General features: G+C 30.7%; 1 long non-coding RNA gene across 1 annotated transcript in view; it reads right to left on the bottom strand.

Annotated features, from left to right (window-relative positions):
• LOC149484961 (uncharacterized) overlaps positions 1–7,510 on the bottom strand; it is a 208,542-nt gene that overhangs the window by 148,961 nt on the left and 52,071 nt on the right. The gene's annotated exons all lie outside the window — the stretch shown is intronic.

Consider the following 7,510-nt stretch of genomic DNA (forward strand, 5'->3'; position numbering starts at 1 on the left):
ACCCGACAGACGTTGTCCTGTCTTTTATATGTATAGTAGTTAAGTTTTCTGAATTTTATTAATTTTTGGCAATAATATCTCAAGTTTTTCTTTGATAAGATCCTTAAAAAAGAAATAATTGTCAAAATCGGTCCAGCTGTTCATGTGATATGCCATAACCAAGGGAAATAGAGATTTATTTTTATATGTAAAGAAGATATAAGTTTACAAATTACAATAGTTTTATATTATATTGTGTGGTTTAGTTAAAAAAGCATTGTGATGTGAGGACAATATTCGATCGCACAATAACAAATTCATTTTAATTTTAGATTGTATAACTCTATTGTTTAAAAATATATAATAGTCCACATTTAGGTACTTCACAATATTACTTACATGAACAAACGTAATTATCCTGTCCAGTAATAATTTATTAGAATTCTTTAAGCTTTAAACACGATAACAGCATTCCTCATTATCTGTACAACTTACACAATTTATATTAGTCAAGTATTTTTTAATAAAAACCAACTTAACAAATACAACTCAGGTGGAACGATAAAAATATTGCAAATAATTGTAGAAAAAACACTCCTTAACGATTCCTTATTTATATCTATAGACATTTGTAAAAATTTTATAAACGATATTTTAATACAAAAAAATAAATATCCGATACGATGTCGATCCTTAACAGGTTAATTAATATTGTGATAAAACAAAATAATGAGCAAATATTGCCAGTACAGCGTACACAGACCTTTACATTTTTAATAAAAACACAATTAACTTTATCTTAATTAATATGCAGTTTTTCTCCGTATATGAATAATCGTATCACTAACAAACTCGGACAGATGTTTGTGTATAACTAAGCAAACAAAGAATATTAATTCACCCATTAACTAATAAGCAACAGGCATTTACTGAATGTCTTTGGGATACAAAAAAATCGAAAACGAAGTGACGACGCAACTTTTGCTATAAATTCCAACTGTTTATTGGCTTCAGGGCAGGCATTTCGGAATTGCGATCATTTTTACACCCGGTAATTATAAATGGTTTGCATACCGGAGCGATTCCAGAATGTTTAAATGTTTACCAGAAATTGTAATAGAATCGGGTCTCAAGCTGAAAAGATGCAGCTTTTAGTGCACACTCGAGATGCATTCCAGAAAAAGAAAAACATTCCTTCATTCACAGCTTTCATGCAATTTAAATGATAGTGGGAGGTATTATCTAATATCAGAGCCTTTAACTTAGTATCTTCATTTTCTGGGACTAAAGAGACATTTCGTAAGCAAAGGTTGTTTGCCGTAAATTGATTTTTTATGCGTCGTATTAAGGTTAAGGTCAAAAAATTTGGCCGTTACTAACATCGAAGGCGGGTTTTTGCCGCGTCGAGTCGCGGGCGCGCTCCAAATCGGACAGTGGAAATGTTTAATTCACTGAATTTCGATGGGGATAGTTTTTCATCGTCTCCTGTCGATACACATGTATACAATGTACACCCAGCACTGCCCTCGTCTCTGTTTCCTTACCACGATGGAAACTTCCATTTTTGTCTGTTTAAAAGTATCTCTAGGATGTATTATAATATTACCAATCGCTACGGCTTGTTACTGACGTGCATGCGATATTCTGGCGAAATTACTTTTTGCTTATTATAAAAAAAACTTTTGCTTAGTTTAAAATTTAAATATTGTAAGTACTTACTGTAATAATTGCTGTCTCTTATATTATACAAATTATATTGTTAAAAATAAGCAAAGGCGACGGAGGTCACTGGTTGATTTACATTTTATGAAATAGTTTGAAAAATTTTGTGAAAAATAAATAAATTTTGAATTTGAATTAAAAAGTTATTAGGAAATTACCTAACTTTCTAAAGTCGTTTTTATGAAAAAAATGTCAAGTGAGTATCTACAATAAATTTAACACCTTGCGGCACTAAACAATGCTGTGGTGTAGTAGACTGTAGGTATACGAGTAGGTACGCTTTGTCCCATCACGCTACTGTAAAAACCACAGCCAGGTGCAAAAAGGTTGCGACATTTGAAAGAAAACTTGTAGTAAATAAATATTGCAACATCCGGCACTTAAATTTGCAAACAAACAAACGTAGAAAAATATTAAAGAATACTTATCGAAATAATTCGTTACGATCTCAGAGCCATGGCAATACAAAAGCAGCTGCTATTCTCTGCCAATCAATACTTAACCAATTTAAACTATAGGTACAGGATGTCGATAATAAACAGATATTATAATAATCATTAATTTAATAATTTAGGATTTAAAAAAAAATGGTAAACGTGACTCGAGAGTTTTTCTTTGTGTTCTACAGAATTCAAACCATCATCTCTTCCTGGTCAAGAATCGTTGATAGCGCGGGCGCCTGAAAGATTTTTAATGCCCGAATAAGCGCTCTATAGCAACTTTCACACGCTTGTTGACGTGTGTTATAATTTAACACCAACATTAGCGAATCGTAAATATTTAGAGTACTTATTACAGTTCAGTGAGTTAAGAGCTACATGACTAATTAATGTCGCAGGCATGTCACCGCCGCGTGCCGCGTGGTGCCGCGTGGTGCCGCGTGGGGTCCGTGGTGCGTCGCTCGTTAGAATTGCGCTATTGCATTGTTCGGAGGATTTATCAACGCCCATCACTTTCCTAATTTATTTTTATTTGATTATTTAAACTACCAATATATTAATTTGATTTAAAATTTTAATCAAGTTGCATTCTAATACTATATTATATGCCTTATTTTTAGGTATTCACAGTTCATAGTTTCAAAAAATATTATATTTAGTATGTACTTTTACAGTGATTTATATAAATAAGTAGTAATGTTATAATTTTTATAGAAATGTAGCAGTTTTATTTCAGTATATTTATTATTTGTTCCTATAATTAAACACCGAACATTTTTTATTGATTTTTGATGAATAAGTAAACATTTTTGGAACGTCGACAATACAATAAATGAATATTTCTTTACAACATATCCTACAACATAATAATATACTCGTATATCCTACGCGACATTAATAATTCAGACATATCATAATAATACACGGTCGTTGGCTTGCTGATAGCTCTAGGTTACATATTTGGACACTGAGTGTAATTTAAACAAACAAAAACAAACAACGTATAATAATATTGATATTGTATTATGAAGGTTGCCTGGCAGAGATGGCTTTGAGTCATAAGGCCGCCATTTGTACATTTTTGAATGGTTTTGTTGTACTTTTATTTTATAAGACTTTTGTGCAATAAAGAGTTAATAAATAAATAAATAAATATTTTAATGAATTATTTTCTTGTTCGTTGCATAACTTTTGAGCGTATCGAAAATATGAACAAAAACCGAATACGTACTATTTTAATGATTGATCCTTGTTAATTAACACCTGATTAACATTGCAGAGCCTCGAACAACTCGCAGCAGATGGATCAACATTTATTTGTCTATTTTGATGAGATCTTTAATGGTGGCTAACTGGCTAGAACCCGCAGCGCATTCGATTTTATCTATATTACCACCTGAAGAATAGTTAAAAATATGTTTGTACCTTGTTTGTACTCTATGATATACCTAGTCACTATAAAATTGTACGTCATTTTTATCCCTATATTATATACGTATAAAAATATAATTTTTAAGGTTTGTGTTGAGATTGAGTCACACAATTTTATAACCTTATAACGAATTGATCCAAATTTAACGTCAAAGATCAACAGCTACTCTATCCATTGGAATTGTATTTTTATTGATATCAATGTTTATTTATTACATCTTCGTTGGCCATTGCTAATATGAAAAATCTTTTAATGTAGATATGTAATGTAATTGCACGTAAATAATAAATATGTAACTTGTTACTCGGAAAATTACAGAGCAAATTTTTATAATTACTTATAGTAGATAAAGTTTTTTGTGTTAAACGCTCATCATAGTACGGAGTAGGTACCATTTCAATTATTACACATGAAATAAAATCAAATAAGGTTTGTAAGATCCTATGTTTTCTACTATTAATAGGTAAATATACCTACGTCATATCTTAATATGTGTCATTGAATTTTACTTATTTAAAATAAATACCGAATTATCATTTAAGACCGATGATGATATTATATGGGTACCCGTATATTATCTTTTATCCATTCTTTATCGTCTACATGGTCTATTATGCGAAATAATTTTCTAAAAAGCGACATTAGGCCGAGGGCACGTGGCGACTTCCGCGCCGGCGACTTTTTTACGACAAAACACTCCGGAAGTTATGTTTCAAGCGCATTACGCACAGATCATTAAGCCGCGCTGCTCTCGCTGAAAGACCAACTATATTTATTACTACGCTTTGACAACCCTGCTCCCTGCTATCGTTACATTTGCACCGCCCCTACTTCAACATAGCGCCAAAGCAATTGAAGTCTTTAGTGTAGGTGATTGAGTATAGTTTTGGCTGGTAACATTCTCGTCTAATAGATAGTTTGGTCGAGGGTTGTCACCGAAATAATGACGTCGGAAAGTAATGCCGTCATTATTTTATGACGTCTTCATTCGGCGGATTGGTCACGGCGCGCGCGTCAGCGAACAGGAAGCGTAAATTCATAGTAGAATAGTTTCAAAAAGGGCAGAACGAAATATTTGTTTTCGTGATTTATTTGATGTTCAAAGTGATTTGTTTTTTTATCTTTCAATATACGATTGGAGTTCGAGTGTCGATATAATTTCATGAAAGTATAGCGTGCAACTCCCATTCTAACAGTAGACACTTTAGATATCCAAAAAAATATATAAACATAGATAAGTAGCTTGATTGATGTATAATTGAGGTGTTAGATTGTGTCAGATACAAAAATGAATTATAATGAAGATTTCAAAAGCATTTTCGTATAAATTTCTACATGCTGCTGCTGAAGTTGTAAATTTAGGAACTTCCTTTAATCTCGGGAAAACCAATTTAATTTACCTACCTAATTAAATGAAAAACAAAAAATTAGGTCGTTAAAAAATTTATATTTCCTCCTTTTCGAAAATTCACGAAATACATAATTTAGTAAACCACGTGAGCGTAGTTGCGGGCGGAAAGCTATATGTTTTTGTAGTGAGTTCTTTTGAATAAAGCGCCATCTATGGAACAGTGCATGTACTACTACGACAGATGTGGCGCTAAAACTAAATATGACGCACTTCAATGTTATTAATGTGAACGTAGTACCATTCTGTAACAATAGATGGCATTTAGTATGTGAATAAAAATAAATGCATTATTTTTTTCAAATTTTAAAGTAATATTGACATGAATCCATTCAATTTATTTTGTAACAATTAAAATATTACTTACGAAATATAATTAGTACCTAATAACAAAATGTGCACAAACATAAAATATAAATATTTAATACCTGGGCATTTTCACAAAAATGTACCCCCTCCTTGAAAAATATATTTTTTTTGATAGTATTATATTTTAAACTTTTTTTGGTCTCTTTAAAACGAAAATTCAATATACTTCAAGAAAACATATAATATGATGGGTTTAAAATGAGAAAACTGTAAAAATAATAGGACACAATGGAAAGTCTCGCAATTTTATATCAGTTGTGTGACTATATTCAGTAGCTGGAAAAACAGTGCAAAATATAAGAATTTTTAGATATTGTTTATTTATTAACTTAAAATCGTTATTTTGTATATTTTAAACACTCACTATTCCCAACTTTTGGATCTAAGCTAATTAAAAAAAACAATAGTATATTCAGTATTGTGACTCTGGTACTTCAACTGTCATTATTATCTTTACATTTAAAATGTTAGATACTTTTTTAGAGAAAAGGCAACAAATATTACACTTATGTATTATTCTCCATTAAAGAGACTGATTTGAAGGGCATTAAATGTAAAATCTACTGAAATATTTAAAAAATTCAGCTCCGTAATATAGGGACAGTCACACAACCGAATACCTAAAAAGGGAAAGGGTGCGTTTACATGGCGAAAAAAAAGTACGCAGGCACACATAATAAATATAATTATAGACTTAACTTAACTTCAAACTAAATTATCACAATCAGTTCGGGCTTAAGCCATCACATTATTATTATTTATCTAAAGGGTAAATTACTATCAAGATTCAAGAATAAGAAGTCTCTTTTATGTTTTATATTGGCACTAATCAAATTAATCAGTCGATAATCAGTCTTCGTGATTCGTTTATTATTACCCTTAAATAATCTCAATCACCATATTTGATAAAAAAAATCTTGTTTCAGTGGACGCTGCAAACACGAAGGTTAATCTGTAAATAAAAAAAAAACCAATGAAAAATATCGTGAAAAAAATTAATTTTTGTTCCATTATTATCTTTCGTTGTTATACAAGGCACATTGTCTAGATTCTTAGTTCTGCTGGCTTATTTTGTTTCTTTTTCTGCATAATGCTTCTTTTTTTTTTCCTCAAAAAAAAATTTTACTTCCTCATGCAAAATGATCAATCAGCTGTTGCGATTTGTATGGGGAAATAATTTTTATTTTTGAAATCTACTTTTTGCCGTAGTTTCCTACTCAGTCAAAAATGTCTTAGAAAAATATTTTTATAGCTCAAGAAAATCGCCATGTAAACATTGCTTTATGTGTTCAGGCATGTTGTGACTTTTCGTTCAGCGTATATGTGACCGCTCAAATAGTCACACAGCGGAAGTCACATTTGATAATCCTCTAGTAATAAAAACGGTTTAAAATATAACCACAACACTTATATTCATCAAAACTTTTGATCAACTTACATATAAAAACATTTAAAACAAAATTAACTAAATACTACAAGATAAATAGATAGAAATAAGCCAAAATATGGTCACATACCTGAATGAAGAATTTGGTCCCTGCGGCTTGCAAACACGCGTGCACTCCTTCTAAGCAGTTTTTTGACCCTGACGGCTTCTAACCTGATAAGTTGCATAGCAGTAGCTATGGTGTTGACAGTAATGCAAAACTATTTGAACCACAGTAATTTTCTTTTTAGAAAATCGGTGACACAACTGAATGTTCCGGGAAGGACAATTTTTTTGATTTTCTTTTTTATTTTTTTATCTTTTATTTTGTTATATAAGGTTATTATATTTTAACTATTATCACAGTAACTGATTATCCTGGACCAAATAAAACCTTAAAAGATGGTACCTTTCTTACAAGAAAGTTAAGAAATAATGTAATAAACGCGTAAGAGTAAGCAGGGGACAGCGTAAAATTACCCATTTTTCGATTGTTATTTATAATTAACTTAACTTTATTTTAGATTTTGTCATAGTTTTTGTTAAAAAAACAAAATATTGTATACGTATAATCACTTTGATAACATATATAAATAATTCTGGCAACTACTTCATTATATAGAATTTAATGAATTCGAGGGACAGTTGAAAATCAGGGGGGTATACATTTTTGTGAAAATGCCCACCTTATTTTAATAGTAAGTATCTAATTTTTATTATTTTATCGGAAAATT

The sequence above is a fragment of the Colias philodice genome, chromosome 11, assembly GCF_061535455.1.
Source record: "Colias philodice isolate Cphi_HAF_F1 chromosome 11, ilColPhil1 Martin Lab GWU primary, whole genome shotgun sequence".
Lineage (NCBI taxonomy): Eukaryota > Metazoa > Arthropoda > Insecta > Lepidoptera > Pieridae > Colias > Colias philodice.